The sequence below is a fragment of the Meriones unguiculatus genome, chromosome 5 (assembly GCF_030254825.1).
Source record: "Meriones unguiculatus strain TT.TT164.6M chromosome 5, Bangor_MerUng_6.1, whole genome shotgun sequence".
Classification (NCBI taxonomy): Eukaryota; Metazoa; Chordata; class Mammalia; order Rodentia; family Muridae; genus Meriones; species Meriones unguiculatus.
The window spans coordinates 61,784,313-61,812,278 of record NC_083353.1 but is presented as its reverse complement, the minus strand read 5'-3'; positions in this window follow the sequence as shown (position 1 = coordinate 61,812,278).

Genomic DNA, 27,966 nt, shown 5'->3' with positions numbered 1-27,966 from the left:
AATTCGCTTCCAATGAAATGACTCCAGAGCACAGAAAACACGCTTCCAACGAAATGACCCCCTACTTAAAAAATTCGCTTCCATCGAAAAAACCGGAGAACACAAAAATACGCTTCCAACGAAATTACCCCCGAACACAAAAAATTCGCTTCCAATGAAATGACTCAAGATCACAGAAAACACGCTTCCAAAGAAACGACCCCCTAATTCAAAAATTTGCTTCCATCGAAAAAACCGGAGAACATAAAAAATTCGCTTCCAAAGAAGTGACTCCAGAGCACAGAAAACACGCTTCCAATGAAATGACCCCAGAAAACGAAAATTAAACTTCCAACGAAATCACCCTAGAACACAAAAAATTCGCATCCAACGAAATGTCTCCAGAGCACAGAAAGCACGCTTCCAATGAAATGACCCCAGAAAACAAAAATTTCGCTTCCATCGTAATCACCGCAAAACACAAAAATTCACATCCAACGAAAAGACTCCAGAGCACAGAAAATATGCTTTCAACGAAATGACCCCCTATTTCAAAAATTTGCTTCATTCGAAAAAACCGGAGACACAAAGAATTCGCCTCCAACAAAATCACCCCAGAACACAAAAAATTTGCTTCCAAAAAATTACTCTAGAGAACGGAAAACACCCTACCTACGAAAGAAACCCATACTTCAAAAAAATTCGCTTCCAACAAAATCACCCCAGAACAAAATCTTTTCCTTTCAACGAGATCACCCCAGAGCACAAAAAATTCAATTACAACGAAATTACCCCAGAACACAAGAAACACTCTTCCAACAAAATCACCCCAGAGCACAAAAAATTCGTTTCCAACGAAATTACCCCAGAACACAAAAAATTCGCTTCCAACGAAATCACCCCAGAGCACAAAAAATTTGCTTCCAACGAAATGACTCCATAGCTAGAAAACACGCTTCGAACAAAATGACCCCCTACTTCAAACATTTGCTTCCATCGAAATCACCCGAGAACACAAAAAATTCGCTTCCAATGAAATCTCCCCAGAACATAAAACATTCGCTTCCAACGAAATGACTCCTGAGCACAGAAAACACGCTTCTAACGAAATCACCCCATACTTAAAAATATTCTCGTCCAACGAAATTATCCCAGAGCAGAAAACATTTGCTTCCAACGAAATCACCCCAGAGTACAAAAAATTCGTTTGCAACGAAATCACCCTAAAGCACAAAAAATTCGATATCAACGAAATTACCCCAGGATAGAAAAAATTTGCTTCTATCGTAGTCACCACAGAGCACGAAATATTCATTCCCAATGTAATCACACGAGAGCACAAAAAATTCACTTCCAACGAAATCACGCTAGAACACAAAAAATTAGCTTTTTCAACGAAATCACCCGAGAACACAAAAAATTCGCTTCCAATGAAATCACCCCAGAGCACAAAAAATTCGCTTGCAATGAAATCTCCTGAGAACATAAATGTTCGCTTCCAACGAAAGGACTCCAGAGCACAGAAAACACGCTTCCGACGAAATCACCCCAAAACACAAAACATTGTCTTCTAACGGAATTACATCAGAACACAAACATTCGCTTCCAAAGATATCATCCCAGAGCACAAAACATTCGCTTCCAACGAAATTACCCCAGAACACAAAAAATTCTTTTCAACGAAATCTCCTGAGAACACAAATATTCGCTTTCAAGGAAATCATCCCAGAGCACAAAAAAATTCGCTTTCTACGAAATCAACCTAGAACACAAAAAATTCCCTTTCAACGAAATCATCTGATAACACAAAAATTCATGTCCAGCGAAATTATCACAGAACAGAAAAAATTCTCTTCCAACGAAAATTAGCTTTCAATGAAATCACCCCAGAGCACAAAAAATTCCCTTCGAACGAAATGACTCCATCGAAAAACCGGAGAACATAAAAAATTCGCTTCCCACGAAATTACCCCAGAACACAAAAAATTCGCTTGCAACGAAATCTTCTGAGAACACATATATTTGCTTCCAACGAAATCACCCCAGAACATAAAAAATTCGCTTCCAATAAAATGACTCCAGAGCACAGAAAACACGCTTCCAACGAAATGACCCCCTAATTCCAAAATTTGCTTCCATCGAAAAAACCGGAGAACATAAAAAATTCGCTTCCAACGAAATGACTCCAGAGCACAGAAAACACGCTTCCAATGAAATGACCCCAGAAAACAAAAATTTCGTTTCCAACGAAATCACCCTAGCACATAAAAAATTCGCTTCCATTGAAATCACCGCAAAACACAAAAATTCACCTCCAATGAAAAGACTCCAAAGCACAGAAAACACGCTTCCAACGAAATGACCGCCTACTTGAAAAATTTTCTTCCATCGAAACAACCAGCGAACACAAAAAATTAGCTTCCAATGAAATTACACCAAAACACAGAAAATTAGCTTGCAACGAAATCTCCTGAGAACACAAATATTCGCTTCCGACGAAAACCGAAGAACACAAAAAATTCGCATCCAAAAAAATTAACCCAGAATAGAAAACAATTACTTCCAACCGAATCAACCCAGAGCACAAAAAATTCCCTTCCAACAAAATCACCCAAGAACACAAATATTGGCTTCCAACGAAATTACCCCAGAACTGAATAAAATCACCTGAGTATGCATATATTTGCTAACAACGAAATTACCCCAGAACAGAAAAAATTTGCTTCTATCGAAATCACCCCAGAACACAAAAATTTCGCTTCCATCGAAATCACCCCAGAACACAAAACTTTGCTTCCAAAGAAATCACCCCAGAACACAAAAATTCGCTTCCAACAAAATCACCCCAGAACACAAAAAATTTGCTCCCAAAGAAATCACCGCAGAACACAAAAATTTCGCTTCCAACGAAATGACTCCAGAACACAGAAAAAACGCTACCAACGGAATCACTCGAGAACACAAATAATTCGCTTCCAACGAAATCATCCTAGAACACAAAAAATTCGCATCCAACGAAATGACTCCAGAGCACAGAAAACACACTTCCAATGAAATGACCCCAGAAAACAAAAATTTCGCTTCCATCGAAATCACCGCAAAACACAAAAACTCACATCGAACGAAAAGACTCCAGAACACAGAAAAAACGCTACCAACGAACTCACCCGAGAACACAAAAAATTTGCTTCCAACGAAATCATCCTAGAACACAAAAAATTCGCATCCAACGAAATGACTCCAGAGCACAGAAAACACGCTTCCAGTGAAATGACCCTAGAAAACAAAAATTTCGCTTCCATCGAAATCACCGAAAAACACAAAAATTCACGTCCAACCAAAAGACTCCAGAGCACGTAAAAAAACACGCTTCCAACGAAATGACCCCCTATTTCAAAAATTTGCTTCATTCGAAAAAACCGGAGACACAAAGAATTCGCCTTCCACGAAATCACCCCAGAACACAAAAAATTCGCTTCCAACGATATTACCCCAGAAGAAAAAAAATTTGCTTCCAACGAAATCTCCTAAGAACACAAATATTCGCTTCCAAAGAAATCACCCTTAGCACAAAAAATTTGCTTCCAAAGAAATCACCCCAGAGTACAAAAATTCCCTTCCAACAAAATCACCCAAGAACACAAATATTGGCTTCCAACGAAATCACCCCAGAACACAAAAAATTCGCTTCTAACGAAATCACCCTAGAACACAAAAATTCCCTTTCAAAGAAATCACCAGAGAACAAAAAAAAATTCGCTTCCAATGAAATCACCCCAGAGAACAAAAATTTCGCTTCCAAAGAGTTGACTCCAGAGCACAGAAAACACGCTTCCAAAGAAATGATCCCCTACTTCAAAAATTTGCTTCCATTGAAAAGACAGGAGAACACAAAAAATTCTCTTCCAACAATATTACCCCAGAGACAAAAAAATTCTTTTCCAACGAAATCTCGTGAGAACACAAATATTCGCTTCCAAAGATATCATCCCAGAGAACAAAAAATTCGCTTCCAACGAAATTACCCCAGAGCACAAAACATTCGCTTCCAACGAAATCAACCCAGAATACAAAAAAATTCGCTTCCAAAGGAATAACCCAAGAACATAAAAAATTCGCTTCCAAAGAAATAATCCAAGAATATAAAAAATTCGCTTCGATCAAAATCACCCGAGAACACAAAAAATTCGATTCCAACGAAATTACCCCAGATTAAAAGAAATTCCTTCCAACGAAATCACCCCAGAGCACAAAAAAGTCGTTTCCAACGAAATGACTCCAGGGCACAGAAAGCACGCTTCCAACGAAATTACCCCGTACTTCAAAAATTTGTTTCCATCGAAATCACCTGAGAACACAAAAAATTCACTTCCAACGAAATCACCCCAGAACACAAAAAATTCGCTTGCAACGAAATCTCCTGAGAACACAAATATTCGCTTCCAGCGAAATCACACCAAAGCACAAAAAATTCGCATCCAACGAAATGACTCCAGAGCACAGAAAACACGCTTGCAACGAAAAGACCCCCTACCTCAAAAATTTGCTTCCTTCGAATAAACCGGAGAACACAAAAAATTCTCTTCCAACGAGATTACCCCAGAAGACAAAAAATTCTTTTCCAATGAGATCTCCTGAGAACACAAATATTCGCTTCCAAAGAAATCATCCCAGAGCACAAAAAAAATTCGCTTCCAACGAAAGCACCCGATAACACAAAAAATTCACGTCCAACGAAATTATCACAGAACAGAAAAAAATTTGCTTCCATCGAAATCACCCCAGAATAAAAAAAATTTGCTTGCAACGAAATGACGCTAGAACACAAAAAATTAGCTTTTTCAACGAAATCACCCGAAAACACAAAATTTCCTTTCAAAGAAATCACCCGAGAACACAAAAAATTCGCTTCCAATGAAATCACCCCAGAACACAAAAAATTTGCTTGCAATGAAATCTCCTGAGAACACAAATATTCGCTTCCAAGGAAATCGTCCCAGAGCACAAAAAATTCGCTTCCAACGAAATTACCCTAGAACACAAAAATTCCCTTTCAATGAAATCACCGAAGAACACAAAAAATTCGCTTCCAACGAAAACACCATAGAAGAAAAAAAATCGCTTCCATCGAATTCACCACAGAAGACAAAAAATTCTCTTCCAATGATATTACCCCAGAAGACAAAAACTTCTTTTCAAACGAAATCTCGTGAGAACACAAATATTCGCTTCCAAAGATATCATCCCAGAGCACAAAAAATTCCCTTCGAACGAAATCACCGAAGAGCACGAAAAATTCGCTTCCAAAGAAATGACTCCAGAGCACAGAAAACACGCTTCCAATGATATGACCTCATACTTCAAAAATTTGCTTCCATCGAAATCACCCCTGAACACAAAAAATTCGCTGCCAACGAAATCACCCTAGAACACAAAACATTCCCTTTCAACGAAATCACCCGAGAACACAAAAAATTAGCTTCTAACGAAATGACTCCAGAGCACAGAAAATTCGCTTCCAACGAAATCACCCTAGAACACAAATAATTTCCTTTCAACAAAATCACCTGAGAACACAAAAAAGTCACGTCCAACGAAATTACCACAGAACAGAAAAAATTTGCTTCCATCGAAATCACCCGAGAACACAAATAATTCTCTTCCAACGAAATCACGCTAAAATCCAAAAAATTAGCGTTCAATGAAATCACCCCTGAGCACAAAAAATTCTCTTCCAACGAAATGACTCCAGAGCACATAAAACACGAATCCAACGAAATGACCCCCTACTTAAAAAATTTGCTTCCATCGAAAAACCGGAGAACATAAAAAATTCGCTTACAACGAAATTACCCCAGAACATTAAAAAATCGCTTGCAACGAAATTTTCTGAGAACACAAATATTCGCTTCCAATGAAATCACACCAGAACACAAAAAATTCGCTTCCAACGAAATGACTCCAGAGCACAGAAAACACGCTTCCAACGAAATGACCCCCTACTTAAAAATTTCGCTTCCATCGAAAAAACCGGAGAACACAAAAATACGCTTCCAACGAAATTACCCCAGAACACAAAAAATTCGCTTGCAACGAAATCTCCTGAGAACACAAATATTCGCTTCCAAAGAAATCACCCCAGAACACAAAAATTCGCTTCCAACAAAATCACCCCAGAACACAAAAAATTTGCTCCCAAAGAAATCACCGCAGAACACAAAAATTTCGCTTCCAACGAAATGACTCCAGAACACAGAAAAAACGCTACCAACGGAATCACTCGAGAACACAAATAATTCGCTTCCAACGAAATCATCCTAGAACACAAAAAATTCGCATCCAACGAAATGACTCCAGAGCACAGAAAACACACTTCCAATGAAATGACCCCAGAAAACAAAAATTTCGCTTCCATCGAAATCACCGCAAAACACAAAAATTCACATCGAACGAAAAGACTCCAGAACACAGAAAAAACGCTACCAACGAACTCACCCGAGAACACAAAAAATTTGCTTCCAACGAAATCATCCTAGAACACAAAAAATTCGCATCCAACGAAATGACTCCAGAGCACAGAAAACACGCTTCCAGTGAAATGACCCTAGAAAACAAAAATTTCGCTTCCATCGAAATCACCGAAAAACACAAAAATTCACGTCCAACCAAAAGACTCCAGAGCACGTAAAAAAACACGCTTCCAACGAAATGACCCCCTATTTCAAAAATTTGCTTCATTCGAAAAAACCGGAGACACAAAGAATTCGCCTCCAACGAAATCACCCCAGAACACAAAAAATTTGCTTCCAAAAAATTACTCTAGAGAACGGAAAACACCCTACCTACGAAAGAAACCCATACTTCAAAAAAATTCGCTTCCAACAAAATCACCCCAGAACAAAATCTTTTCCTTTCAACGAGATCACCCCAGAGCACAAAAAATTCAATTACAACGAAATTACCCCAGAACACAAGAAACACTCTTCCAACAAAATCACCCCAGAGCACAAAAAATTCGTTTCCAACGAAATTACCCCAGAACACAAAAAATTCGCTTCCAACGAAATCACCCCAGAGCACAAAAAATTTGCTTCCAACGAAATGACTCCATAGCTAGAAAACACGCTTCGAACAAAATGACCCCCTACTTCAAACATTTGCTTCCATCGAAATCACCCGAGAACACAAAAAATTCGCTTCCAATGAAATCTCCCCAGAACATAAAACATTCGCTTCCAACGAAATGACTCCTGAGCACAGAAAACACGCTTCTAACGAAATCACCCCATACTTAAAAATATTCTCGTCCAACGAAATTATCCCAGAGCAGAAAACATTTGCTTCCAACGAAATCACCCCAGAGTACAAAAAATTCGCTTGCAACGAAATCACCCTAAAGCACAAAAAATTCGATATCAACGAAATTACCCCAGGATAGAAAAAATTTGCTTCTATCGTAGTCACCACAGAGCACGAAATATTCATTCCCAATGTAATCACACGAGAGCACAAAAAATTCACTTCCAACGAAATCACGCTAGAACACAAAAAATTAGCTTTTTCAACGAAATCACCCGAGAACACAAAAAATTCGCTTCCAATGAAATCACCCCAGAGCACAAAAAATTCGCTTGCAATGAAATCTCCTGAGAACATAAATGTTCGCTTCCAACGAAAGGACTCCAGAGCACAGAAAACACGCTTCCAACGAAATCACCCCAAAACACAAAACATTGTCTTCTAACGGAATTACATCAGAACACAAACATTCGCTTCCAAAGATATCATCCCAGAGCACAAAACATTCGCTTCCAACGAAATTACCCCAGAACACAAAAAATTCGCTTCCAACGATATTACCCCAGAAGAAAAAAAATTTGCTTCCAACGAAATCTCCTAAGAACACAAATATTCGCTTCCAAAGAAATCACCCTTAGCACAAAAAATTTGCTTCCAAAGAAATCACCCCAGAGTACAAAAATTCCCTTCCAACAAAATCACCCAAGAACACAAATATTGGCTTCCAACGAAATCACCCCAGAACACAAAAAATTCGCTTCTAACGAAATCACCCTAGAACACAAAAATTACCTTTCAAAGAAATCACCAGAGAACAAAAAAAAATTCGCTTCCAACGAAATCACCCCAGAGAACAAAAATTTCGCTTCCAAAGAGTTGACTCCAGAGCACAGAAAACACGCTTCCAAAGAAATGATCCCCTACTTCAAAAATTTGCTTCCATTGAAAAGACAGGAGAACACAAAAAATTCTCTTCCAACAATATTACCCCAGAGACAAAAAAATTCTTTTCCAACGAAATCTCGTGAGAACACAAATATTCGCTTCCAAAGATATCATCCCAGAGAACAAAAAATTCGCTTCCAACGAAATTACCCCAGAGCACAAAACATTCGCTTCCAACGAAATCAACCCAGAATACAAAAAAATTCGCTTCCAAAGGAATAACCCAAGAATATAAAAAATTCGCTTCCAAAGAAATAATCCAAGAATATAAAAAATTCGCTTCGATCAAAATCACCCGAGAACACAAAAAATTCGATTCCAACGAAATTACCCCAGATTAAAAGAAATTCCTTCCAACGAAATCACCCCAGAGCACAAAAAAGTCGTTTCCAACGAAATGACTCCAGGGCACAGAAAGCACGCTTCCAACGAAATTACCCCGTACTTCAAAAATTTGTTTCCATCGAAATCACCTGAGAACACAAAAAATTCACTTCCAACGAAATCACCCCAGAACACAAAAAATTCGCTTGCAACGAAATCTCCTGAGAACACAAATATTCGCTTCCAGCGAAATCACACCAAAGCACAAAAAATTCGCATCCAACGAAATGACTCCAGAGCACAGAAAACACACTTGCAACGAAAAGACCCCCTACCTCAAAAATTTGCTTCCTTCGAATAAACCGGAGAACACAAAAAATTCTCTTCCAACGAGATTACCCCAGAAGACAAAAAATTCTTTTCCAATGAGATCTCCTGAGAACACAAATATTCGCTTCCAAAGAAATCATCCCAGAGCACAAAAAAAATTCGCTTCCAACGAAAGCACCCGATAACACAAAAAATTCACGTCCAACGAAATTATCACAGAACAGAAAAAAATTTGCTTCCATCGAAATCACCCCAGAATAAAAAAATTTGCTTCCAACGAAATGACGCTAGAACACAAAAAATTAGCTTTTTCAACGAAATCACCCGAAAACACAAAATTTCCTTTCAAAGAAATCACCCGAGAACACAAAAAATTCGCTTCCAATGAAATCACCCCAGAACACAAAAAATTTGCTTGCAATGAAATCTCCTGAGAACACAAATATTCGCTTCCAACGAAATCGTCCCAGAGCACAAAAAATTCGCTTCCAACGAAATTACCCTAGAACACAAAAATTCCCTTTCAATGAAATCACCCAAGAACACAAAAAATTCGCTTCCAACGAAAACACCATAGAACAAAAAAAAATCGCTTCCATCGAATTCACCACAGAAGACAAAAAATTCTCTTCCAATGATATTACCCCAGAAGACAAAAACTTCTTTTCAAACGAAATCTCGTGAGAACACAAATATTCGCTTCCAAAGATATCATCCCAGAGCACAAAAAATTCCCTTCGAACGAAATCACCCAAGAGCACGAAAAATTCGCTTCCAAAGAAATGACTCCAGAGCACAGAAAACACGCTTCCAATGATATGACCCCATACTTCAAAAATTTGCTTCCATCGAAATCACCCCTGAACACAAAAAATTCGCTGCCAACGAAATCACCCTAGAACACAAAACATTCCCTTTCAACGAAATCACCCGAGAACACAAAAAATTAGCTTCTAACGAAATGACTCCAGAGCACAGAAAATTCGCTTCCAACGAAATCACCCTAGAACACAAATAATTTCCTTTCAACAAAATCACCTGAGAACACAAAAAAGTCACGTCCAACGAAATTACCACAGAACAGAAAAAATTTGCTTCCATCGAAATCACCCGAGAACACAAAAAATTCTCTTCCAACGAAATCACGCTAGAACCCAAAAAATTAGCGTTCAATGAAATCACCCCTGAGCACAAAAAATTCTCTTCCAACGAAATGACTCCAGAGCACATAAAACACGAATCCAACGAAATGACCCCCTACTTAAAAAATTTGCTTCCATCGAAAAACCGGAGAACATAAAAAATTCGCTTACAACGAAATTACCCCAGAACATAAAAAAATCGCTTGCAACGAAATTTTCTGAGAACACAAATATTCGCTTCCAATGAAATCACACCAGAACACAAAAAATTCGCTTCCAACGAAATGACTCCAGAGCACAGAAAACACGCTTCCAACGAAATGACCCCCTACATAAAAAATTCGCTTCCATCGAAAAAACCGGAGAACACAAAAATACGCTTCCAACGAAATTACCCCAGAACACAAAAAATTCGCTTGCAACGAAATCTCCTGAGAACACAAATATTCGCTTCCAAAGAAATCACCCCAGAGCACAAAAAATTCGCTTTCAATGAAATCTTCTGAGAACACATATATTCGCTTCCAACGAAATCACCCCAGAACACAAAAAATTTGCTTCCAAAGAAATGACTCCAGATCACAGAAAACACGCTTCCAATGAAATGACCCCCTATTTCAATAATTTGCTTCCATTGAAAAAACCAGAGAACACAAAAAATTAGCTTCCTTCGAAATTACCCCAGAACACAAAAAATAGGCTTCCAACGAAATGAATCCAGAGCACAGAAAACAAGCTTCCAACGAAATGATTTCATACTTCAAAAATTAGCTTCCTTTGAAATAATCTGAGAAGACAAAAAATTCGCTTCCAACAAAATTACCCCAGAACACAAAAAATTCGCTTCCAACGAAATTTTCTGAGAACACAAATATTTGCTTCCAACGAAATCACTCCAGAACAAAAAAAATTCGCTTCCAGCGAAATTACTCCAGAGCACAGAAAATATGCTTTCAACAAAATGATCTCATACTTCAAAAATTTGCTTCCTTCGAAATCACCAGAGAACACAAAAAATTCGCTTCCAACGAAATGACTCCAGAGCACAGAAAACAAGCTTCCAACGAAATGATTTCATACTTCAAAAATTTGCTTCCTTTGAAATAATCTGAGAAGACAAAAAATTCGCTTCCAACGAAATTACCTCAGAAGACAAAAATTTCTTTTCCAACGAAATCTCCTGAGGACACAAATATTTGTTTCCAATGAAATCACCCCAGAGCACAAAAAACTCGTTTCAAACGAAATGATTCCAGGGCTCAGAAAACACGCTTCCAACGAAATGACCCCCTACTTCAAAAATTTGCTTCCATCGAATAAACCAGAGAACACAAAAAATTCTCTTCCAACGAGATTACCCCAGAAGACAAAAATTCTTTTCCAACGAAATCTCCTGAGAACACAAATATTCGCTTCCAAAGAAACCATCCCAGAGCACAAAAAATTCGCTTTCAATGAAATCTTCTGAGAACACATATATTCGCTTCCAACGAAATCACCCCAGAACACAAAAAATTTGCTTCCAAAGAAATGACTCCAGATCACAGAAAACACGCTTCCAATGAAATGACCCCCTATTTCAATAATTTGCTTCCATTGAAAAAACCAGAGAACACAAAAAATTAGCTTCCTTCGAAATTACCCCAGAACACAAAAAATAGGCTTCCAACGAAATGAATCCAGAGCACAGAAAACAAGCTTCCAACGAAATGATTTCATACTTCAAAAATTAGCTTCCTTTGAAATAATCTGAGAAGACAAAAAATTCGCTTCCAACAAAATTACCCCAGAACACAAAAAATTCGCTTCCAACGAAATTTTCTGAGAACACAAATATTTGCTTCCAACGAAATCACTCCAGAACAAAAAAAATTCGCTTCCAGCGAAATTACTCCAGAGCACAGAAAATATGCTTTCAACAAAATGATCTCATACTTCAAAAATTTGCTTCCTTCGAAATCACCAGAGAACACAAAAAATTCGCTTCCAACGAAATGACTCCAGAGCACAGAAAACAAGCTTCCAACGAAATGATTTCATACTTCAAAAATTTGCTTCCTTTGAAATAATCTGAGAAGACAAAAAATTCGCTTCCAACGAAATTACCTCAGAAGACAAAAATTTCTTTTCCAACGAAATCTCCTGAGGACACAAATATTTGTTTCCAATGAAATCACCCCAGAGCACAAAAAACTCGTTTCAAACGAAATGATTCCAGGGCTCAGAAAACACGCTTCCAACGAAATGACCCCCTACTTCAAAAATTTGCTTCCATCGAATAAACCAGAGAACACAAAAAATTCTCTTCCAACGAGATTACCCCAGAAGACAAAAATTCTTTTCCAACGAAATCTCCTGAGAACACAAATATTCGCTTCCAAAGAAACCATCCCAGAGCACAAAAAAATTCGCTTCCAACAAAAGCCCCCGATAACACAAAAAATTCACGTCCAAAGAAATTATCACAGAACAGAAAAAAATTTGCTTCCATCGAAATCACCCCAGAATAAAAAAAATTTGCTTCCAACGAAATCACGCTACAACACAAAAAATTAGCTTTTTCAACGAAATCACCCGAAAACACAAAATTTGCTTTCAAAGAAATCACCCGAGAACACAAAAAATTCGTTTCCAATGAAATCACCCCAGAACACAAAAAATTCGCTTGCAATGAAATCTCCTGAGAACACAAATATTCGCTTCCAAAGAAATCGTCCCAGAGCACAAAAGATTCGCTTCCAACGAAATCACCCTAGAACGCAAAAATTCCCTTTCAATGAAATCACCCGAGAACACAAAAAATTCCCTTCCAACGAAAGGACTCCAGAGCACAGAAAACAAGGTTCCAACGAAATGACCCCCTACTTCAAAAATTTGCTTCCATCGAAAAACCGGAGAAGATAAAAAATTCGCTTCCAACGAAATTACCCCAGAAGACAAAAAATTCGCTTCCAACGAAATTTTCTGAGAACACAAATATTCGCTTCCAACGAAATCACTCCAGAACAAAAAAAATTCGCTTCCAGCGAAATTACTCCAGAGCACAGAAAACATGCATTCAACAAACGGATCTCATACTTCAAAAATTTGCTTCCTTTGAAATCACCAGAGAACACAAAAAATTCGCTTCCAGCGAAATTACTCCAGAGCACAGAAAACATGCTTTCAACAAAATGATCTCATACTTCAAAAATTCGCTTCCATCGAAAAAACCAGAGAACACAAAAATAGGCTTCCAACGAAATAACCCCAGAACACAAAAAATTCGCTTGCAACGAAGTCTCCTGAGAACACAAATATTCGCTTCCAAAGCAATCACCCCAGAGCACAAAAAATTCGCTTTCAAAGAAATCACCCGAGAACACAAAAAATTCGCTTCCAACGAAATCACACCAGAACACAAAAAATTCGCTTGCAATGAAATCTCCAGAGAACACAAATATTCGCTTCCAACGAAATCGTCCCAGAGCACAAAAGATTCGCTTCCAACGAAATCACCCTAGAACACAAAAATTCCCTTTCAATGAAATCACCCGAGAACACAAAAAATGCGCTTCCTACGAAATCACCCCAGAACACAAAAAGTTCCCTTCCAACGAAAGGACTCCAGAGCACAGAAAATAAGCTTCCAACGAAATGATCCCCTACTTAAAAAATTTGCTTCCATCGAAAAACCGGAGATCATAAAAAATTCGCTTCCAAAGAAATTACCCCAGAACACAAATATTCGCTTCCAACGAAATCACCCCAGAACAAAAAAATTCGCTTGCAACGAAATTTTCTGAGAACACAAATATTCGCTTCCAACGAAATCACCCCAGAACACAAAAAATTCGCTTCCAACGAAATTACTCCAGAGCACAGAAAACATGCTTTCAACAAAATGATCTCATACTTCAAAAATTTGCTTCCATCGAAATCACCAGAGAACACAAAAAATTCGCTACCAACGAAATGACTCCAGAGCACAGACAACACGCTTCAAACGAAATTACCCCCTACTTAAAAAATTCGCTTCCATCGATAAAACTGGAGAACACAAAAATACGCTTCCAACGAAATTACCCCAGAACACAAAAAATTCGCTTGCAACGAAATCTCCTGAGAACACAAATATTCGCTTCCAAAGAAATCACCCCAGAGCACAAAAAATTCGCTTTCAACGAAATCTCCTGAGAACACAAATATTCGCTTCCAAAGAAATCGTCCCAGAGCACAAAAGATTCGCTTCCAACGAAATCACCCTAGAACGCAAAAATTCCCTTTCAATGAAATCACCCGAGAACACAAAAAATTCGCTTTCTACGAAATCACCCCAGAACACAAATGTTCCCTTCCAACGAAAGGACTCCAGAGCACAGAAAACACGATTCCAACGAAATGTCCCCCTATTTCATATATTTGCTTCCATCGAAATCACCCAAGAACACAAAAAATTCACTTCCAACGAAATTACCCCAGAAGACAAAAATTTCTTTTCAAACGAAACTTCCTGAGAACACAAATATTCGCTTCCAACGAACTCACCCCAGAGCACAAAAAACTTGCTTCCAAAGAAATCACCCTAGAATAAAAAGATTCGATTTCAACGATATCACCTGAGAACACAAAAAATTCGCTTCCAATGAAATTACCCCAGAACACAAAAAATTCGCCTGCAACGAAATCTTCTGAGAACACATATAATCGCTTCCAACGAAATCACCCCAGAACACAAAAAATTCGCTTCCAATGAAATGACTACAGATCACAGAAAACACGCTTCCAATGAAATGACCCCCTATTTCAATAATTTGCTTCTATTGAAAAAACCGGAGAACACAAAAAATTAGCTTCCAACGAAATTACCCCAGAACACAAAAAATTCGCTTGCAACGAAATTTTCTGAGAACACAAATATTCGCTTCCAACGAAATCACTCCAGAACAAAAAAAATTCACTTCCAGCGAAATTACTCCAAAGCACAGAAAAGATGCTTTCAACAAAATGATCTCATACTTCAAAAATTTGCTTCCATCGAAATCACCAGAGAACACAAAAAATTCGCTTCCAATGAAATGACTCCAGAGCACAGAAAACACGCTTCCAACGAAATGACCCCCTACTTAAAAAATTCGCTTTCATCGAAAAAACCGGAGAACACAAAAATACGCTTCCAACGAAATTACCCCAGAACACAAAAAATTCGCTTCCAATGAAATGACTCAAGATCACAGAAAACACGCTTCCAAAGAAACGACCCCCTAATTCAAAAATTTGCTTCCATCGAAAAAACCGGAGAACATAAAAAATTCGCTTCCAAAGAAGTGACTCCAGAGCACAGAAAACACGCTTCCAATGAAATGACCCCAGAAAACGAAAATTAAACTTCCAACGAAATCACCCTAGAACACAAAAAATTCGCATCCAACGAAATGTCTCCAGAGCACAGAAAGCACGCTTCCAATGAAATGACCCCAGAAAACAAAAATTTCGCTTCCATCGTAATCACCGCAAAACACAAAAATTCACATCCAACGAAAAGACTCCAGAGCACAGAAAATATGCTTTCAACGAAATGACCCCCTATTTCAAAAATTTGCTTCATTCGAAAAAACCGGAGACACAAAGAATTCGCCTCCAACAAAATCACCCCAGAACACAAAAAATTTGCTTCCAAAAAATTACTCTAGAGAACGGAAAACACCCTACCTACGAAAGAAACCCATACTTCAAAAAAATTCGCTTCCAACAAAATCACCCCAGAACAAAATCTTTTCCTTTCAACGAGATCACCCCAGAGCACAAAAAATTCAATTACAACGAAATTACCCCAGAACACAAGAAACACTCTTCCAACAAAATCACCCCAGAGCACAAAAAATTCGTTTCCAACGAAATTACCCCAGAACACAAAAAATTCGCTTCCAACGAAATCACCCCAGAGCACAAAAAATTTGCTTCCAACGAAATGACTCCATAGCTAGAAAACACGCTTCGAACAAAATGACCCCCTACTTCAAACATTTGCTTCCATCGAAATCACCCGAGAACACAAAAAATTCGCTTCCAATGAAATCTCCCCAGAACATAAAACATTCGCTTCCAACGAAATGACTCCTGAGCACAGAAAACACGCTTCTAACGAAATCACCCCATACTTAAAAATATTCTCGTCCAACGAAATTATCCCAGAGCAGAAAACATTTGCTTCCAACGAAATCACCCCAGAGTACAAAAAATTCGCTTGCAACGAAATCACCCTAAAGCACAAAAAATTCGATATCAACGAAATTACCCCAGGATAGAAAAAATTTGCTTCTATCGTAGTCACCACAGAGCACGAAATATTCATTCCCAATGTAATCACACGAGAGCACAAAAAATTCACTTCCAACGAAATCACGCTAGAACACAAAAAATTAGCTTTTTCAACGAAATCACCCGAGAACACAAAAAATTCGCTTCCAATGAAATCACCCCAGAGCACAAAAAATTCGCTTGCAATGAAATCTCCTGAGAACATAAATGTTCGCTTCCAACGAAAGGACTCCAGAGCACAGAAAACACGCTTCCAACGAAATCACCCCAAAACACAAAACATTGTCTTCTAACGGAATTACATCAGAACACAAACATTCGCTTCCAAAGATATCATCCCAGAGCACAAAACATTCGCTTCCAACGAAATTACCCCAGAACACAAAAAATTCTTTTCAACGAAATCTCCTGAGAACACAAATATTCGCTTTCAAGGAAATCATCCCAGAGCACAAAAAAATTCGCTTTCTACGAAATCAACCTAGAACACAAAAAATTCCCTTTCAACGAAATCATCTGATAACACAAAAATTCATGTCCAGCGAAATTATCACAGAACAGAAAAAATTCTCTTCCAACGAAAATTAGCTTTCAATGAAATCACCCCAGAGCACAAAAAATTCCCTTCGAACGAAATGACTCCATCGAAAAACCGGAGAACATAAAAAATTCGCTTCCCACGAAATTACCCCAGAACACAAAAAATTCGCTTGCAACGAAATCTTCTGAGAACACATATATTTGCTTCCAACGAAATCACCCCAGAACATAAAAAATTCGCTTCCAATAAAATGACTCCAGAGCACAGAAAACACGCTTCCAACGAAATGACCCCCTAATTCCAAAATTTGCTTCCATCGAAAAAACCGGAGAACATAAAAAATTCGCTTCCAACGAAATGACTCCAGAGCACAGAAAACACGCTTCCAATGAAATGACCCCAGAAAACAAAAATTTCGTTTCCAACGAAATCACCCTAGCACATAAAAAATTCGCTTCCATTGAAATCACCGCAAAACACAAAAATTCACCTCCAATGAAAAGACTCCAAAGCACAGAAAACACGCTTCCAACGAAATGACCGCCTACTTGAAAAATTTTCTTCCATCGAAACAACCAGCGAACACAAAAAATTAGCTTCCAATGAAATTACACCAAAACACAGAAAATTAGCTTGCAACGAAATCTCCTGAGAACACAAATATTCGCTTCCGACGAAAACCGAAGAACACAAAAAATTCGCATCCAAAAAAATTAACCCAGAATAGAAAAAAATTACTTCCAACCGAATCAACCCAGAGCACAAAAAATTCCCTTCCAACAAAATCACCCAAGAACACAAATATTGGCTTCCAACGAAATTACCCCAGAACTGAATAAAATCACCTGAGTACGCATATATTTGCTAACAACGAAATTACCCCAGAACAGAAAAAATTTGCTTCCATCGAAATCACCCCAGAACACAAAAATTTCGCTTCCATCGAAATCACCCCAGAACACAAAACTTTGCTTCCAAAGAAATCAGCCCAGAACACAAAAATTCGCTTCCAACAAAATCACCCCAGAACACAAAAAATTTGCTCCCAAAGAAATCACCGCAGAACACAAAAATTTCGCTTCCAACGAAATGACTCCAGAACACAGAAAAAACGCTACCAACGGAATCACTCGAGAACACAAATAATTCGCTTCCAACGAAATCATCCTAGAACACAAAAAATTAGCATCCAACGAAATGACTCCAGAGCACAGAAAACACACTTCCAATGAAATGACCCCAGAAAACAAATATTTCGCTTCCATCGAAATCACCGCAAAACACAAAAATTCACATCGAACGAAAAGACTCCAGAACACAGAAAAAACGCTACCAACGAACTCACCCGAGAACACAAAAAATTTGCTTCCAACGAAATCATCCTAGAACACAAAAAATTCGCATCCAACGAAATGACTCCAGAGCACAGAAAACACGCTTCCAGTGAAATGACCCTAGAAAACAAAAATTTCGCTTCCATCGAAATCACCGAAAAACACAAAAATTCACGTCCAACCAAAAGACTCCAGAGCACGTAAAAAAACACGCTTCCAACGAAATGACCCCCTATTTCAAAAATTTGCTTCATTCGAAAAAACCGGAGACACAAAGAATTCGCCTTCCACGAAATCACCCCAGAACACAAAAAATTCGCTTCCAACGATATTACCCCAGAAGAAAAAAAATTTGCTTCCAACGAAATCTCCTAAGAACACAAATATTCGCTTCCAAAGAAATCACCCTTAGCACAAAAAATTTGCTTCCAAAGAAATCACCCCAGAGTACAAAAATTCCCTTCCAACAAAATCACCCAAGAACACAAATATTGGCTTCCAACGAAATCACCCCAGAACACAAAAAATTCGCTTCTAACGAAATCACCCTAGAACACAAAAATTCCCTTTCAAAGAAATCACCAGAGAACAAAAAAAAAAATTCGCTTCCAACGAAATCACCCCAGAGAACAAAAATTTCGCTTCCAAAGAGTTGACTCCAGAGCACAGAAAACACGCTTCCAAAGAAATGATCCCCTACTTCAAAAATTTGCTTCCATTAAAAAGACAGGAGAACACAAAAAATTCTCTTCCAACAATATTACCCCAGAGACAAAAAAATTCTTTTCCAATGAAATCTCGTGAGAACACAAATATTCGCTTCCAAAGATATCATCCCAGAGAACAAAAAATTCGCTTCCAACGAAATTACCCCAGAGCACAAAACATTCGCTTCCAACGAAATCAACCCAGAATACAAAAAAATTCGCTTCCAAAGGAATAACCCAAGAATATAAAAAATTCGCTTCCAAAGAAATAATCCAAGAATATAAAAAATTCGCTTCGATCAAAATCACCCGAGAACACAAAAAATTCGATTCCAACGAAATTACCCCAGATTAAAAGAAATTCCTTCCAACGAAATCACCCCAGAGCACAAAAAAGTCGTTTCCAACGAAATGACTCCAGGGCACAGAAAGCACGCTTCCAACGAAATTACCCCGTACTTCAAAAATTTGTTTCCATCGAAATCACCTGAGAACACAAAAAATTCACTTCCAACGAAATCACCCCAGAACACAAAAAATTCGCTTGCAACGAAATCTCCTGAGAACACAAATATTCGCTTCCAGCGAAATCACACCAAAGCACAAAAAATTCGCATCCAACGAAATGACTCCAGAGCACAGAAAACACGCTTGCAACGAAAAGACCCCCTACCTCAAAAATTTGCTTTCTTCGAATAAACCGGAGAACACAAAAAATTCTCTTCCAACGAGATTACCCCAGAAGACAAAAAATTCTTTTCCAATGAGATCTCCTGAGAACACAAATATTCGCTTCCAAAGAAATCATCCCAGAGCACAAAAAAAATTCGCTTCCAACGAAAGCACCCGATAACACAAAAAATTCACGTCCAACGAAATTATCACAGAACAGAAAAAAATTTGCTTCCATCGAAATCACCCCAGAATAAAAAAAATTTGCTTCCAACGAAATGACGCTAGAACACAAAAAATTAGCTTTTTCAACGAAATCACCCGAAAACACAAAATTTCCTTTCAAAGAAATCACCCGAGAACACAAAAAATTCGCTCCCAATGAAATCACCCCAGAACACAAAAAATTTGCTTGCAATGAAATCTCCTGAGAACACAAATATTCGCTTCCAACGAAATCGTCCCAGAGCACAAAAAATTCGCTTCCAACGAAATTACCCTAGAACACAAAAATTCCCTTTCAATGAAATCACCCAAGAACACAAAAAATTCGCTTCCAACGAAAACACCATAGAACAAAAAAAAATCGCTTCCATCGAATTCACCACAGAAGACAAAAAATTCTCTTCCAATGATATTACCCCAGAAGACAAAAACTTCTTTTCAAACGAAATCTCGTGAGAACACAAATATTCGCTTCCAAAGATATCATCCCAGAGCACAAAAAATTCCCTTCGAACGAAATCACCCAAGAGCACGAAAAATTCGCTTCCAAAGAAATGACTCCAGAGCACAGAAAACACGCTTCCAATGATATGACCCCATACTTCAAAAATTTGCTTCCATCGAAATCACCCCTGAACACAAAAAATTCGCTGCCAACGAAATCACCCTAGAACACAAAACATTCCCTTTCAACGAAATCACCCGAGAACACAAAAAATTAGCTTCTAACGAAATGACTCCAGAGCACAGAAAATTCGCTTCCAACGAAATCACCCTAGAACACAAATAATTTCCTTTCAACAAAATCACCTGAGAACACAAAAAAGTCACGTCCAACGAAATTACCACAGAACAGAAAAAATTTGCTTCCATCGAAATCACCCGAGAACACAAAGAATTCTCTTCCAACGAAATCACGCTAGAACCCAAAAAATTAGCGTTCAATGAAATCACCCCTGAGCACAAAAAATTCTCTTCCAACGAAATGACTCCAGAGCACAGAAAACACGAATCCAACGAAATGACCCCCTACTTAAAAAATTTGCTTCCATCGAAAAACCGGAGAACATAAAAAATTCGCTTACAACGAAATTACCCCAGAACATAAAAAAATCGCTTGCAACGAAATTTTCTGAGAACACAAATATTCGCTTCCAATGAAATCACACCAGAACACAAAAAATTCGCTTCCAACGAAATGACTCGAGAGCACAGAAAACACGCTTCCAACGAAATGACCCCCTACTTAAAAAATTCGCTTCCATCGAAAAAACCGGAGAACACAAAAATACGCTTCCAACGAAATTACCCCAGAACACAAAAAATTCGCTTGCAACGAAATCTCCTGAGAACACAAATATTCGCTTCCAAAGAAATCACCACAGAGCACAAAAAATTCGCTTTCAACGAAATCTTCTGAGAACACATATATTCGCTTCCAAAGAAATCACCCCAGAACAGAAAAAATTCGCTTCCAATGAAATGACTCCAGATCACAGAAAACACGCTTCCAATGAAATGACCCCCTATTTCAATAATTTGCTTCCATTGAAAAAACCGGAGAACACAAAAAATTAGCTTCCAACAAAATTACCCCAGAACACAAAAAATTCGCTTCCAACGAAATTTTCTGAGAACACAAATATTTGCTTCCAACGAAATCACTCCAGAACAAAAAAAAATTCGCTTCCAGCGAAATTACTCCAGAGCACAGAAAATATGCTTTCAACAAAATGATCTCATACTTCAAAAATTTGCTTCCTTCGAAATCACCAGAGAACACAAAAAATTCGCTTCCTTCGAAATTACCCCAGAACACAAAAAATAGGCTTCCAACGAAATGAATCCAGAGCACAGAAAACAAGCTTCCAATGAAATGATTTCATACTTCAAAAATTTGCTTCCTTTGAAATAATCTGAGAAGACAAAAAATTCGCTTCCAACGAAATTACCTCAGAAGACAAAAATTTCTTTTCCAACGAAATCTCCTGAGGACACAAATATTTGTTTCCAATGAAATCACCCCAGAGCACAAAAAACTCGTTTCCAACGAAATGATTCCAGGGCTCAGAAAACACGCTTCCAACGAAATGACCCCCTACTTCAAAAATTTGCTTCCATCGAATAAACCAGAGAACACAAAAAATTCTCTTCCAACGAGATTACCCCAGAAGACAAAAATTCTTTTCCAACGAAATCTCCTGAGAACACAAATATTCGCTTCCAAAGAAACCATCCCAGAGCACAAAAAAATTCGCTTCCAACAAAAGCCCCCGATAACACAAAAAATTCATGTCAAAAGAAATTATCACAGAACAGAAAAAAATTTGCTTCCATCGAAATCACCCCAGAATAAAAAAAATTTGCTTCCAACGAAATCACGCTACAACACAAAAAAATTAGCTTTTTCAACGAAATCACCCGAAAACACAAAATTTGCTTTCAAAGAAATCACCCGAGAACACAAAAAATTCGTTTCCAATGAAATCACCCCAGAACACAAAACATTCGCTTGCAATGAAATCTCCTGAGAACACAAATATTCGCTTCCAAAGAAATCGTCCCAGAGCACAAAAGATTCGCTTCCAACGAAATCACCCTAGAACGCAAAAATTCCCTTTCAATGAAATCACCCGAGAACACAAAAAATTCGCTTCCTACAAAATCACCCCAGAACACAAAAAGTTCCCTTCCAACGAAAGGACTCCAGAGCACAAAAAACAAGGTTCCAACGAAATGACCCCCTACTTAAAAAATTTGCTTCCATCGAAAAACCGGAGAAGATAAAAAATTCGCTTCCAAAGAAATTACCCCAGAACACAAAAAATTCGCTTCCAACGAAATTTTCTGAGAACACAAATATTCGCTTCCAACGAAATCACTCCAGAACAAAAAAAAATTCGCTTCCAGCGAAATTACTCCAGAGCACAGAAAACATGCTTTCAACAAAATGATCTCATACTTCAAAAATTTGCTTCCTTTGAAATCACCAGAGAACACAAAAAATTCGCTTCCAGCGAAATTACTCCAGAGCACAGAAAACATGCTTTCAACAAAATGATCTCATACTTCAAAAATTCGCTTCCATCGAAAAAACCAGAGAACACAAAAATAGGCTTCCAACGAAATAACCCCAGAACACAAAAAATTCGCTTGCAACGAAGTCTCCTGAGAACACAAATATTCGCTTCCAAAGCAATCACCCCAGAGCACAAAAAATTCGCTTTCAAAGAAATCACCCGAGAACACAAAAAATTCGCTTCCAACGAAATCACACCAGAACACAAAAAATTCGCTTGCAATGAAATCTCCAGAGAACACAAATATTCGCTTCCAACGAAATCGTCCCAGAGCACAAAAGATTCGCTTCCAACGAAATCACCCTAGAACACAAAAATTCCCTTTCAATGAAATCACCCGAGAACACAAAAAATGCGCTTCCTACGAAATCACCCCAGAACACAAAAAGTTCCCTTCCAACGAAAGGACTCCAGAGCACAGAAAATAAGCTTCCAACGAAATGATCCCCTACTTAAAAAATTTGCTTCCATCGAAAAACCGGAGATCATAAAAAATTCGCTTCCAAAGAAATTACCCCAGAACACAAAAAATTCGCTTGCAACGAAATTTTCTGAGAACACAAATATTCGCTTCCAATGAAATCACCCCAGAACAAAAAAATTCGCTTGCAACGAAATTTTCTGAGAACACAAATATTCGCTTCCAACGAAATAACCCCAGAACACAAAAAATTCGCTTCCAACGAAATTACTCCAGAGCACAGAAAACATGCTTTCAACAAAATGATCTCATACTTCAAAAATTTGCTTCCATCGAAATCACCAGAGAACACAAAAAATTCGCTACCAACGAAATGACTCCAGAGCACAGACAACACGCTTCAAACGAAATTACCCCCTACTTAAAAAATTCGCTTCCATCGATAAAACTGGAGAACACAAAAATACGCTTCCAACGAAATTACCCCAGAACACAAAAAATTCGCTTGCAACGAAATCTCCTGAGAACACAAATATTCGCTTCCAAAGAAATCACCCCAGAGCACAAAAAATTCGCTTTCAACGAAATCTCCTGAGAACACAAATATTCGCTTCCAAAGAAATCGTCCCAGAGCACAAAAGATTCGCTTCCAACGAAATCACCCTAGAACGCAAAAATTCCCTTTCAATGAAATCACCCGAGAACACAAAAAATTCGCTTCCTACGAAATCACCCCAGAACACAAATGTTCCCTTCCAACGAAAGGACTCCAGAGCACAGAAAACACGATTCCAACGAAATGTCCCCCTATTTCATATATTTGCTTCCATCGAAATCACCCAAGAACACAAAAAATTCACTTCCAACGAAATTACCCCAGAAGACAAAAATTTCTTTTCAAACGAAACTTCCTGAGAACACAAATATTCGCTTCCAACGAACTCACCCCAGAGCACAAAAAACTTGCTTCCAAAGAAATCACCCTAGAATAAAAAGATTCGATTTCAACGATATCACCTGAGAACACAAAAAATTCGCTTCCAATGAAATTACCCCAGAACACAAAAAATTCGCCTGCAACGAAATCTTCTGAGAACACATATAATCGCTTCCAACGAAATCACCCCAGAACACAAAAAATTCGCTTCCAATGAAATGACTACAGATCACAGAAAACACGCTTCCAATGAAATGACCCCCTATTTCAATAATTTGCTTCCATTGAAAAAACCGGAGAACACAAAAAATTAGCTTCCAACGAAATTACCCCAGAACACAAAAAATTCGCTTGCAACGAAATTTTCTGAGAACACAAATATTCGCTTCCAACGAAATCACTCCAGAACAAAAAAAATTCGCTTCCAGCGAAATTACTCCAGAGCACAGAAAAGATGCTTTCAACAAAATGATCTCATACTTCAAAAATTTGCTTCCATCGAAATCACCAGAGAACACAAAAAATTCGCTTCCAATGAAATGACTCCAGAGCACAGAAAACACGCTTCCAACGAAATGACCCCCTACTTAAAAAATTCGCTTCCATTGAAAAAACCGGAGAACACAAAAATACGCTTCCAACGAAATTACCCCAGAACACAAAAAATTCGCTTCCAATGAAATGACTCAAGATCACAGAAAACACGCTTCCAAAGAAACGACCCCCTAATTCAAAAATTTGCTTCCATCGAAAAAACCGGAGAACATAAAAAATTCGCTTCCAAAGAAGTGACTCCAGAGCACAGAAAACACGCTTCCAATGAAATGACCCCAGAAAACGAAAATTAAACTTCCAACGAAATCACCCTAGAACACAAAAAATTCGCATCCAACGAAATGTCTCCAGAGCACAGAAAGCACGCTTCCAATGAAATGACCCCAGAAAACAAAAATTTCGCTTCCATCGTAATCACCGCAAAACACAAAAATTCACATCCAACGAAAAGACTCCAGAGCACAGAAAATATGCTTTCAACGAAATGACCCCCTATTTCAAAAATTTGCTTCATTCAAAAAAACCGGAGACACAAAGAATTCGCCTCCAACGAAATCACCCCAGAACACAAAAAATTTGCTTCCAAAAAATTACTCTAGAGAACAGAAAACACCCTACCTACGAAAGAAACCCATACTTCAAAAAAATTCGCTTCCAACAAAATCACCCCAGAACAAAATCTTTTCCTTTCAACGAGATCACCCCAGAGCACAAAAATTCAATTACAACGAAATTACCCCAGAACACAAGAAACACTCTTCCAACAAAATCACCCCAGAGCACAAAAAATTCGTTTCCAACGAAATTACCCCAGAACACAAAAAATTCGCTTCCAACGAAATCACCCCAGAGCACAAAAAATTTGCTTCCAACGAAATGACTCCATAGCTAGAAAACACGCTTCGAACAAAATGACCCCCTACTTCAAACATTTGCTTCCATCGAAATCACCCGAGAACACAAAAAATTCGCTTCCAATGAAATCTCCCCAGAACATAAAACATTCGCTTCCAACGAAATGACTCCTGAGCACAGAAAACACGCTTCTAACGAAATCACCCCATACTTAAAAATATTCTCGTCCAACGAAATTATCCCAGAGCAGAAAACATTTGCTTCCAACGAAATCACCCCAGAGTACAAAAAATTCGCTTGCAACGAAATCACCCTAAAGCACAAAAAATTCGATATCAACGAAATTACCCCAGGATAGAAAAAATTTGCTTCTATCGTAGTCACCACAGAGCACGAAATATTCATTCCCAATGTAATCACACGAGAGCACAAAAAATTCACTTCCAACGAAATCACGCTAGAACACAAAAAATTAGCTTTTTCAACGAAATCACCCGAGAACACAAAAAATTCGCTTCCAATGAAATCACCCCAGAGCACAAAAAATTCGCTTGCAATGAAATCTCCTGAGAACATAAATGTTCGCTTCCAACGAAAGGACTCCAGAGCACAGAAAACACGCTTCCAACGAAATCACCCCAAAACACAAAACATTGTCTTCTAACGGAATTACATCAGAACACAAACATTCGCTTCCAAAGATATCATCCCAGAGCACAAAACATTCGCTTCCAACGAAATTACCCCAGAACACAAAAAATTCTTTTCAACGAAATCTCCTGAGAACACAAATATTCGCTTTCAAGGAAATCATCCCAGAGCACAAAAAAATTCGCTTTCTACGAAATCAACCTAGAACACAAAAAATTCCCTTTCAACGAAATCATCTGATAACACAAAAATTCATGTCCAGCGAAATTATCACAGAACAGAAAAAATTCTCTTCCAACGAAAATTAGCTTTCAATGAAATCACCCCAGAGCACAAAAAATTCCCTTCGAACGAAATGACTCCATCGAAAAACCGGAGAACATAAAAAATTCGCTTCCCACGAAATTACCCCAGAACACAAAAAATTCGCTTGCAACGAAATCTTCTGAGAACACATATATTTGCTTCCAACGAAATCACCCCAGAACATAAAAAATTCGCTTCCAATAAAATGACTCCAGAGCACAGAAAACACGCTTCCAACGAAATGACCCCCTAATTCCAAAATTTGCTTCCATCGAAAAAACCGGAGAACATAAAAAATTCGCTTCCAACGAAATGACTCCAGAGCACAGAAAACACGCTTCCAATGAAATGACCCCAGAAAACAAAAATTTCGTTTCCAACGAAATCACCCTAGCACATAAAAAATTCGCTTCCATTGAATCACCGCAAAACACAAAAATTCACCTCCAATGAAAAGACTCCAAAGCACAGAAAACACGCTTCCAACGAAATGACCGCCTACTTGAAAAATTTTCTTCCATCGAAACAACCAGCGAACACAAAAAATTAGCTTCCAATGAAATTACACCAAAACACAGAAAATTAGCTTGCAACGAAATCTCCTGAGAACACAAATATTCGCTTCCGACGAAAACCGAAGAACACAAAAAATTCGCATCCAAAAAAATTAACCCAGAATAGAAAAAAATTACTTCCAACCGAATCAACCCAGAGCACAAAAAATTCCCTTCCAACAAAATCACCCAAGAACACAAATATTGGCTTCCAACGAAATTACCCCAGAACTGAATAAAATCACCTGAGTACGCATATATTTGCTAACAACGAAATTACCCCAGAACAGAAAAAATTTACTTCCATCGAAATCACCCCAGAACACAAAAATTTCGCTTCCATCGAAATCACCCCAGAACACAAAACTTTGCTTCCAAAGAAATCACCCCAGAACACAAAAATTCGCTTCCAACAAAATCACCCCAGAACACAAAAAATTTGCTCCCAAAGAAATCACCGCAGAACACAAAAATTTCGCTTCCAACGAAATGACTCCAGAACACAGAAAAAACGCTACCAACGAACTCACCCGAGAACACAAAAAATTTGCTTCCAACGAAATCATCCTAGAACACAAAAAATTCGCATCCAACGAAATGACTCCAGAGCACAGAAAACACGCTTCCAGTGAAATGACCCTAGAAAACAAAAATTTCGCTTCCATCGAAATCACCGAAAAACACAAAAATTCACGTCCAACCAAAAGACTCCAGAGCACGTAAAAAAACACGCTTCCAACGAAATGACCCCCTATTTCAAAAATTTGCTTCATTCGAAAAAACCGGAGACACAAAGAATTCCCTTCCAC